Raw genomic sequence first — 10,899 nt, 5'->3', positions numbered from 1 at the left:
TGGCCTTTCTTAAGTGAAGGTAACCTTTTATTGGTGCCTTAATCTGTACACTTTCACTTCCTTAGAACTATAAATTTGTAACTTATTAAATTCCTTCTTTAAAAGTCATTCCACTTCTGGAATATCACATTCTGGCAACTTACAAACTAATACAGATATTAAACAGGAAAAAGTATAATCAATGCAAGTTAGGGTCTATGGTCGACAATAGCATTATAATATGCTTCCACTGAATGTAACAAAGGCATTATGCCAAAACTAAATTTCAACAAGTGGGTATGGGGGAAGGAGTATGGATTCTTTGTGGAAGAAAAGGAAATGTGTTCATATTGATTATGGTGGCAAAGGTATGTTTACTTACTTAGGTTGGATTGTATGGTGTGTGAATAAAACTGTTTAAAAATGAGCAGAGAAACAATTGCTAGAGAAAATGTGGAGAAAGAGAGGTACTTATTCACTGTTGTAGAGAAACTAAGAGATGCAGCCTCTCTGGAGAGCAGCATGGTTCCACAAGAGATTAAGGATGGGGTTGCCATAGAATTCTGCAGTTTCCATGCTAGATATACACTTGGAGGAACTGAGAGTGGGGACAGGAATGGACATTTGCACACTGGTATTTATATATTCAGGAGTTGTAACTATTATTTCTAAATTCTGAGATACTAAGCTATTTGTAAATAACCTTGTCATTCCCAGAAACTTTGGGTATTAATGCAACACCTGAGACTCAGAGTTCGAGCTCTGAAACCAGGAAAGTCAGCATACCCCATTGTTGGTTAGCTGATGGCTGGTTAGCTGATGGCTGGGGGTAAGCGGCCATACTGAGTCAGTCACACAGACACAGAGCATACAGCACACGACTCAGGGGTGAGTGGAAGGTGTCCGCTTTATTGAGGGAAGTGCACAGGCTTATATAGGCTGGGAGCATGCAGGGACACGTGTCGGATGGGGATTGGTGGCCATTGTTGCTAGGACGGAGGGCAGATTTCTGGGATTGGTCACCGTTGTTGCTAGAGCGGAGGGCAGATTTCAGGTCAGCCATTTTGTGTTGCCTTGCATCAGCCACAGCAGCCAGGTGAGCGATATTTTATGGCTTCTACAACATCCCATTAACAGCAACTGTTAAAAAAGTTGAAAAAGTGATCAGACTTTGACTAGAGAAATGAATGAAACTGATCTGAATAGGACTGGGGTAGATCAGACTACAAGGTAAAGGATGACATAGTTCATATTTTAAAACTTCAACTTTTGTGTGAGACCAAAGAGATAGATGTTTATTTGGTGTGAAATTTATATTTTGGGTAGCACATTACCTAATTTAATGTATAGGTTGTATAGTCAGTTTAGCTGAACACTGTAAGTACTTGGAATCATGAATAAGGCGTGAGATCTTCTTGGTTTGTAAAGGTTAGTGTGGTGTCCTGATATATCCCAGAGTAATTTAGGGCAGACAATAAAAACTTGTTTGCAAACCTCCCTTGGGTGAATGGGGAGAAAGTAGGAAATATTAAACTTTCTGATTTGGGGGAATTACTAATATTTTCACAAGCAGAGGAGACAACCAATTCAATAGGCTGAATCTTCTATCTTGGGGTTTGCCTTTATGAAACATATTCCTAAAAAGGTGAAGTTAGGCCTACTGATAATCAGTCCTAAGAGTCACCCCAGGAACCTCTTTTGTTGCTCAGATGTGACCTTTCTCTTTAAGCCAACTCAGCAGGTGAATTCACCTTCCTCCCCACTACATGGGACTTGACTCCCAGGGTTGTAAATCTCACTGGCAATGTGGGACAGAACTCCCAGGATGAGCCAGAATCCAGCATCAGGAGATTGAGAAGCCCTTTTGATCAAAAGATGGAAGAAAGAAATTAGACAACATAAAGTTTCAGTGGCTGAGAGAGTTCAAACAGAGTTGAAAAGTTATCCAGGAGGTTATTCTTGTGCATTATATAGATATTCCTTTTTAGTTTATGGTGTGTAGGGGTGGCTGGAGGGAAGTACCTAAACCTGTTGAGCTGTGTTCTAGTAGCCTTGATTCTTGAAGATGACTGTATAATGATATAGCTTTTACAATGTGACTGTGTGATTGTGAAAACCTGTGTCTGATGCTCCTTTTATCTAAGGTATGGACAAATGAGTAAAAAAAATAAGGATAAAAAATAATTAAATAATAAAGGGAGATAAAGGGTAAAGAATTGGGTTGACTGAAATACTAGTGATCAATGAGAGGGAGGGGTGAGTGGTATGGGTTGTATGAATTTTCCTTTTTTCTTTTTATTTCTTTTTCTGGAGTGATGCAAATGCTCTAAAAATGAGTATGGTGATGAAAACACAACTATGTGATGATATTGTGTACCCCTGATTGTATACTATTCTAGTTTGCCAGCTGCCAGAATGCATATACCAGAAACAGAACAGTTTTTAAAAGGGAGAATTTATTAAGTTGCAAGTTTACAGTTCTAAGGTCATGGAAACATCCAAATTAAAGCATATCTATAAAAATGTCCAAATTAAGGCACCAACAAGAGGTTACCTTCATTCAAGAAAGATTGATGAAGTTCAGGCTTTCTCTCTCAAATGTAAATTCACATAATGAACATAGCAATCTGTTAGCTTTCTTAGCTTTCTCTCCAGGCTTCTTGTTTCATGAAGCTCCCCCAGGGGCATTTTCCTTCTTCATTTCCAAAGATCTCTTGCTGTGTAGGCTCTTGTCACTCTCATGGCTCTTGTGCTCTTTCCAAAATGACTCCTCTTTTAAAGGATTCCAGTAAACTAATCAAGATGCACCTGGAATCGGTGGTCACACATCCCTCTAATCAAAGGTTAATAACCACAATTGGGCCAGCCACATCTCTGTGGAGGTAATCTAATCAGGTTTCCAATCTACAGTACTGAGTAGGGTTTAAAAGAAATGGCTGCCTCCACAACATGAATTAGGATTAAAACAAGGCTTTTCTAGGGTATATAATCCTTTTAAACAGGCACATATACCATGTATGGACTCTGTGTGAGTGAAGATTTCTCAATAAAATTAGTTTCTAAAAAAACAGTAATTTTCAGAAGTTTTTATAACAATCAAAATCTTTCCTCAAAAAAATACTCAGTAGTCAAATATGTATAACAGATCCAAGTGAAGCTGCTCTGGTTGAAGAAACCTGGAGTCTTGCTATCAACAACTACCCTCATTTCCAATGTGTAGGGTCCCTAAATCAGTCATGTCACACCTTGCTTAAGACCCTCCAGAGTTTCCTATCCACAGAGATTAAAACTCAAAGTTCACACCTTGCCTGACTTTTTCCACCCCTGACTACCTCTCAATTTTTTATGACCTAACATTTTCCTTCCCAACATCACCATCACATCCCTATGACCACCCCAATACCCTACTCCACCATCATGCTACTGTTCCTCACTACTCCTTGAACAAGCCAAATACTCCCTTCTTAGCTCTTTTGTATTTGCTGTTCCCTCTACCTGTAATGCAAATTCCCCTGAGCTCTAGTTTGCTAGCTGCCAGAATGTGATATACCAGAAATAGAATGGCTTTTTAAAAGGGAAATTTATTAAGCTGCAAGTTTATAATTCTAAGGCTGTGTAAATGTCCAAACTAAGGCACCAACAACAGGTTACCTTCACTCAAGAAAAGCCAATGAAGTTTGGCTTCACTTGGCGACATCTGCTAACTTTCTCTCCCAGCTTCTTGTTTCATGAAGCTTCCCCAGGGGTGTTTTTCTTCTTCATCACCAAAGGTGTCTGGCTTTGTGGACTCTGGTTCCGGTTGCTCTAAAGCATTTTCCAAAATAGTTCCCTCTTAAAGGGATCCAGTAAGTAATCCCACCTTGAATGGGTGGAGGCACATCTCCATGGAAACCATCTAATCAAAAGTTACCACCTGGAATTGGGTGGATCATATCTCAATGGAAACAATCAAAAAGATTCCACACAGCAATACTGAATGAGGATTAAAGACATGGCTTTTCTAGGGTATACAACAGATTCAAACTGGTACACCCTGTAATGCAAAAAGCCACGTGGTTTCCTCCACACCTCTTTCAGGTCTCTGCTAAAATGCAATCTTCTCAGAGTCTTTCCTGGTCAATCTGAACAAAGCAATACCCTCCCCCCTCATCATTAGCTATCCTTTACCAATTTTTTTCTTAGCACTTTTTATTATTGACACATTTTATCTATCTATCTAATATATATGGCCTCTTGTATAATATATACAGCCTCTGTGCCTCAATGAAATGTGAGCTCATTAGGATAGGGGCTTTGTTTTGTTCACCACTGCCTCACAAAATGGCATTTGGTGTTTAGTAAGTGCCCAATAAAGATGTACTGATAGGAAAAATGGTTGAGAAATCTATGCATGTTCATGAGGGAGTTTTTAAACTTCTGCAATAAAAATTCAAATATTATGTAAACAAGTTCTATTCTGTAAGACAAATACAGGGCACTTTGGGTTTTCATCTCTGTGGATAGGGAAACTTTGGAGAGTCTTATATACTGTGAAAACTGGGAGAAAAAAGGGGACACTGAAAGTGAAAATCCAAAAGTACAGTTGTTTGAAAATCTTAATGTTGTGTCTTAGGCCTAGAGTCAAGAAAAGCAGGGATGGTATGTGGATGATGAAATGAATCTCACAGATGCAGATTATTTTTGCACACAAGCCTCATGGAGCATCAAAAAGGATATGAGTTTTCTAATTTGAAGCTCTTAAGGTTACAGATGAAGGGCAACCCAACAGAATTTGACTCAGCTCAAAACCAGAAGTAGCCCTGGTTGAGACATCATTTGATGTTGGGTTTATGCTGTCACCAAGGATATAGGGGTGATAACTTTTTTCCTGCCTATTTCTGAGTCCTGGCTTTGCTCTAGGCTGCTCCCTTGTTGGCACCGTTGGCACTTACAGACTTCATTCTCTTCACACCAGGCAGAAAAACATTTCAGAAGTTTTCACAGAAGAATGGGTAAGATCTCTTAGCCAACATCTCCTCATGTCTCACTGGCCAGGGAGATGAGATAAAAATCTCAACTGTAATCATGAAGCTGTCCTTGAGCTCCAGGAGGAAGTTATTCCTTCTGAATCAAGACTGAAAGTGGCGCTAAAGTACAGCCCTGGCTGCACATTGGAAGCACCAGGGAAAGTATCTAGTAATTTTGTTCACTGGTAATGGATGGAGTCCAGGTATTGTACCTTGTTTTTTGCTTAATTCTCACATGTTTCTCCTATGCAGTCTTGGTTGAAAACCCTAAGGAATAACTATGCTGCTGGTAGGACAGGAAACAGATTCTGGGAAGAGCCTCTAAATGGTAACAGAAGTATCCTATAAGTCTTAGGAAAAATGAAATGCATCTCAGAAGTACTGTTGTCAGTTTCTATTTTTCAATTAGTGGAAAAGTAATGGATGAGCGGAGCCTCTGTTGCTGAACTCTAGCTTTTGAACTCTGACAGCATTGGCTGAATGTTTTTGCATAGATGATAGGAAGTTAAGGGCAGGGGTTAATATGAGTGGAAGACTAAGTTACAAGTGGAAGACCTTTCAAGCCTACTATACTCAGTAAAGTGACATTTTCTAGTCACTAATGGTTTAGTGCAACTAACTTAGTCTTCCCATCCCTTATTTGCTGCAAAAGTAAGGATTTTCTTCCAGTTTCATGGATGTGCATAAAACCCTATTTTGCCTTTTGAGGATAGCAGCCTTTTAAAGTCCCCTTCATGTAACGGAATATTTAATGCATATGTTTTTTAATGCTAGAAATAGTGAGCACTTCGGCTGAATGCTTATTTGAAGCTCTTCACTACAAATTTCTAATGTGGAGTACACTAACCTCCATGCCAAATTGCATATGGTCTCCGAAGCTTAGGGCATGTCACTCAGATCCTTGGTTTTCTCAGCTCTTTTGGTCCAAATTCTTCAAAAAAAGGGATGGGTAAGAGAAATAATAAAACTCCTATGAATCTCCAGGCTGCTCTTCCTTTCCCTCTTACTTCTTACTCTACCTGCCCTTTTTTTTCTATCCTTGCCCAAACATGAATCCTTTTAGGAAAACTGGGTCCAAAATCTTTAAAATGAGAAAAGTAAATGTGGAAATAAACCTCAGTACCCTGTTTTTGTTTTAGCATGGAGTTGCTTAGTGGCTTCAAAGGGATAGGTATAATAATACAGTTTGATTTTTAAAAGGCATGAGGCTTGAATTTACAGATGTGACTAAAATATGATAATAGGCAGAAGACAGATGATTTGCAAAAATATATATATATATTAACATGCTAGTTTCCTTGGAATTAAAATCCATAGAGGTATTTTGGACATTCTTGTTAAACTTACCGGTGGGTAAATTCTTGGAGAATAAGTTTTTATTTTTTTACTATTTTATTATTTTTAGAGCTGCTTTAGTCATAAAGTACTAGATAGCCACTAATTTTCCACTGTTTTACAAAGTGTTAATGTCTAAATTGCTAGTCATTTATTAATAAACCCAAATATTTTGCTCATAACAGTTTAAAATGAGACGTTAATAACTTAGATATTTGTGCTTATAACTTACTATTTTCAGTTTTTTATTACTTATAGTAAGACTGGGTAGGTAACACACAGAAATTTCATGAAGCAAATACCAAAACACAAACAGCTAACAGTTTGTTTGTTGCAAGAATCTTTAAAGTATAACGTTAAGAAATTAAATTTCATTTCATCTGACCCCAAAAGAATTGAAAGTAATCCAAGTGTTCACCAGCTGTGATGAATGGATAAACAAAATGTATATACACTCAACGGAATATTATTCAGCTATAAAAAATGGATAAAGTTCTGATACATACTAGAACATAGATAAGCCTTGAAGATATGTTGAGTAAATCAAGCCAAATATAAAAATTGTATGATCTCACGTGAAATACCTAGAATAAGCAAATTCATAGAGACAGTTAGTAGATTACTGGTTACCAGAAGCAGGGGTTCAAGAGGTATGGAGAATTACTATTTAATGGGTAAAATTTTCTTTTGAGGTGATGAAAACTTGGGGTTCTGGATGTTGATGGTAGCACTATATTGTGGGTGTAACTAATACCACCGAATTGTACAATTTTGAAAAGGATTAAAACAGGACATGTTGATTGTATGGGTTAATTCAATAAGTATTTTTAATTAAATAAAAAAGAATATGAGGGGCGGGCCACGGTGGCAGAGTTCTCGCCTGTTATGCCAGACACCGGGGTTTGATTCCCGGTGCCTGCCCATGCAAAAGAAAAAAGGATAGAGAACGACATGAGCAAAGGCTATGCTGAATGAGCACGTCTTCCTGGTGTCCACCAAGGTTGTGGTTTGTGATGCATAAACAGTCCATCAGGTCCAATAATCCCCACCAAAGGGGACCCTGCCATTTTGCTTCTACCCCACGCCCTGCCAGAAGGGTCATGTCAGTTCCCAGAAACAGTTTATACTGATGTACAGGGCATTAATTGTCCTTCTCATTAGGCTGCATACACAAGCCCGAAGGCTAGGGTTTCCATCCAGAAATTCTTGCTGCACCATTTTTAAGCAATATCTTTTCTTCACCTGTGCCACAAGGATCCAGGAATTTCTCTTATATGTGCACTTAGGGAATTTCCACGGGCAGATTCAGCCTACCAAAGCATGTAATCAGAGACCACAAAACCCCATAGCTTAAGTAAAGGACTAAACACTCTGGAAATGATTTACATAAACAAAATAAAACTAGACCCAAAAAAATTGTTCACCAAGGAGTCCTGGCATTCTCAATAAAACTCATGTGTACAGGTTTTATGAAGGCAGGCAGCATATCTAAAGAAATGTGGCCAGTTTCACTGAGATAAGATTGATTATTTGGGGCATTACTAAAACCCATATTTAAATTGAAGTTAACATGCTGTTAATCTGCCATATTGTTATTGATAAGTTAAGTTTAATGAATTACAGAACCCTGACTTTTGTTCTTAAGGATTTTGATTTGTTTCCGCTGTCTGGAATATTTTTCTCTTCTTTACTCCTAGATAACGCCTACTCATCTTTCAGGTCTCAGCTTCTTTCTCTGACAGATCCTCCCTTCACACCCCAGGAGGTCTGTCCCTGTACCTTCTCTCCATATACTCTCAGAAAGCCTGTAGTTTGCCTTCAGTGACCTTAACTCACCTGTAATTAATTATGCATTTACCTAATTAATGGCTGTCAGTCTTTCTAGACTAAAGGTGAGCTGCAAATAGACAGAAGCCATGTTTGTATTGCTTTGTTGTATTTGTTACCTCTAGCATGGAGTAAGTGCTCAGGCAATCTGATGAATACAGAAATAAATGAATGGAATACAACCTGAGCTATGTAATACCACTACCATGAATACTTATAACACAGCAGCTTTGTTAGGGCAACATGCCCCTCTACACTCGAAAAAAAGCATTGATCCTTGTTGTGAATAATTTTCTCAAGGTTCTTATTCCCAAGTCTCACTCATGAGATAATTCAAATACTTGTAGCAACTCCATGAATTCTTGGGCTGAAGTTCTGATCAAAACTTGACCGTACAATTTTAGAAACACTGATTGGAATGGCAGCCATCAGTTCAACTGTCATTCCAAAATTTCAGGCAGACAAAACAAAGAAAAATGTTCAAGAAATGCTTTTCAAATATACCAAAACTAAATTTCAATAAACAGGGATATAGAGGGGAGGAGTATGGGATTCCTTGTAGAAGAAAAGGAAATATTCTCATATAGATTGTGCTGGTGAAGGCATGGCTATGTGATTTGTACTGGGAACCAATGACATTTACTTAGGTTGAATTGTATGATGTGTGAATAAAACTGTTTAAAAATGAACAGAGATACAAATGATGGAGAAAATGTGGAGAGAGAAATGTACCTGTTCACTGCGGGTAGGGAAGCAGAGTGGAGCAGTCCCTCTGGAGGGCAGTTTCGTGACTCCACAAGAGGCTAAGGATGGAGTTGTCATATGATCTTGCAACCCTGTTGCTAGGTATATACTTGGAGGAACTGAGAGTGGGAAGAGGAATGGACATTTGCACACTGGCATCTATGGCTGCAGTGCTCTTGATTTTAAATGGACGGAGGTGGCCTGAGGGTGCACAAACTGAAGAATGGAAGGGGGAACTGTGGTGTATACATACAACCGACTACTGATCAGCTGCAAGAATGAATGAATGAAGTTATGAGGTGTGCTACTTTGAAAGGACATATGGACCCTAGAAAAGCTGTGTTTTAATCAAAATCCCATTTCGCAAAGGCAGAATAATCCCTATTCAATACTGTATGTTTGAAACTGTAATCGGATCATCTCCCTGGAGATGTGATTTAGTCAAGAGTGGTTGTTAAACTGGATTAGGTGACGACATGTCTCCACCTATTGGGGTGGGTCTTCACAAGTCTCTGGAGTCCTATAAAGAGGAAACATTTTGGAGAATAGGAGATTCGGAGAAAGAGAAGAACAACATAGCCATGAGAGCAGAGAGCCCACAAGCCAGTGACCTTTGGAGATGAAGAAGGAAAATGCCTCCTGGGGAGCTTCGCGAAACAGGAAACCAGGAGAGAAAGTAGCAGATGATGCCGTGTTCACCATGTGCCCTTCCAGCTGAGAGAGAAACCCTGACTGTTTTCGCCAAGTGCCTTCTCACTTGAGAGAGAAACCCTGTACTTCATTGGCCTTCTTGAACCAAGGTATCTTTCCCTGGATGCCTTAAATTGGACATTTCTATAAATTTGCTTTACCTGGGACAATTTCTTGGCCTTAGAACTATAAACTAGCAACTTACTAAATTCCCCTTTTTAAAAGCCGTTCTGTTTCTGGTATGTTGCATTCTGGCAGCTAGCAAACTAGAACATGAGGCATGAAGTTATGAGGTGAATGAAACTTGAGGACAGTATGTTGAATGAAATGTCAGAAACAAAAAGACAAATATTATCATGCCTCACTCATATGGACAGTATAACATACAAACTCAGAGGACTGAAATCGAGAACTTAGGTTATCAGATGAAGGCCTATTGTAAAGGTTCCTAGATTGTAAGCTCTTACAGCAGTCACTTCTATTCCGGAGCTGTAACTGTTATTTCTAAATTCTGAGATGCTGAGCTCTTCGTATATAGCCTGGAGGTCCCCTGGAACTTTGGATATCTGTGAGACACCTGAGACTCAAAGAGCACTGAAGCTAGGAAAGATAGAATTACCACATACAGTAACTGTTTAAAAAGTGGGGGAAAAAAGTGATCAGATTTTGACTAGAGATATGAATGAAACTGATCTGGATAGCTAAGGTAAACCAGACTATAAGGTAAAGGATGTGGTTTAGTCTGCCAAAACTGTCAACACACCAGAGATGGATTGGCTTTTAATAAAAGGAGATTTATTTAGTTAAAAATATATAGTTCTTGAGTGGAAAGGCAGCTAATTTTCATATGAGGTTCTCTATTACATGGGAAGGCACATGAGGACATCTGCTGACCTTCTCTCCTGGCTTCTGTGTTCCAGTGGAATCCAGGATGATTCCTTTCTGTTTCTCCAAACGTCTGGGCTGAGCTGCCAGTGCTGAGATGAGGGATGCTGAGCTGCTTGGGCTGTACTACATTGAGCTCTCTTCTGTCCTCAGTCTTTTAAGGCTTCAGCTAGTTAAACTAACATCACTCATCGCAGAAGATGCTCCCCTCAGCTGACTGCAAATGTAACCATATATTGATGAGTTGTGAGTGCTAATGATTCAAGTTCACAGCAACAGATTTAGGCACCATGGCCTGACCAAGTTGACATCTGAGCCTAACTACAGAGGATGATATCATTCCTATTCTAAAACTCCAACTTCTGTGTGAAACCAAAGGAAGAGATGTTTATTTGGTGCAAAATTTATATTTTTGGTAGCATAATATCTAATT

General features: G+C 39.0%; 1 long non-coding RNA gene across 2 annotated transcripts in view; it reads right to left on the bottom strand.

Annotated features, from left to right (window-relative positions):
• Window positions 1-877: 877 nt before the first annotated feature.
• The window catches only part of LOC143663192 (uncharacterized), a 31,318-nt gene continuing 21,296 nt past the window's right edge, over window positions 878-10,899 (bottom strand). For both annotated transcript variants that reach the window (XR_013165856.1, XR_013165855.1), the window contains 2 exons: window positions 5,833-5,916; window positions 878-1,119 (listed from right to left, as the gene is read on the bottom strand). This is a non-coding gene — a long non-coding RNA (uncharacterized LOC143663192). The remainder of the gene's footprint in view (window positions 1,120-5,832; window positions 5,917-10,899) is intronic.

Source organism: Tamandua tetradactyla, chromosome 19, assembly GCF_023851605.1.
Source record: "Tamandua tetradactyla isolate mTamTet1 chromosome 19, mTamTet1.pri, whole genome shotgun sequence".
Lineage (NCBI taxonomy): Eukaryota > Metazoa > Chordata > Mammalia > Pilosa > Myrmecophagidae > Tamandua > Tamandua tetradactyla.
This window is presented reverse-complemented; position numbering and strand designations above follow the sequence as displayed.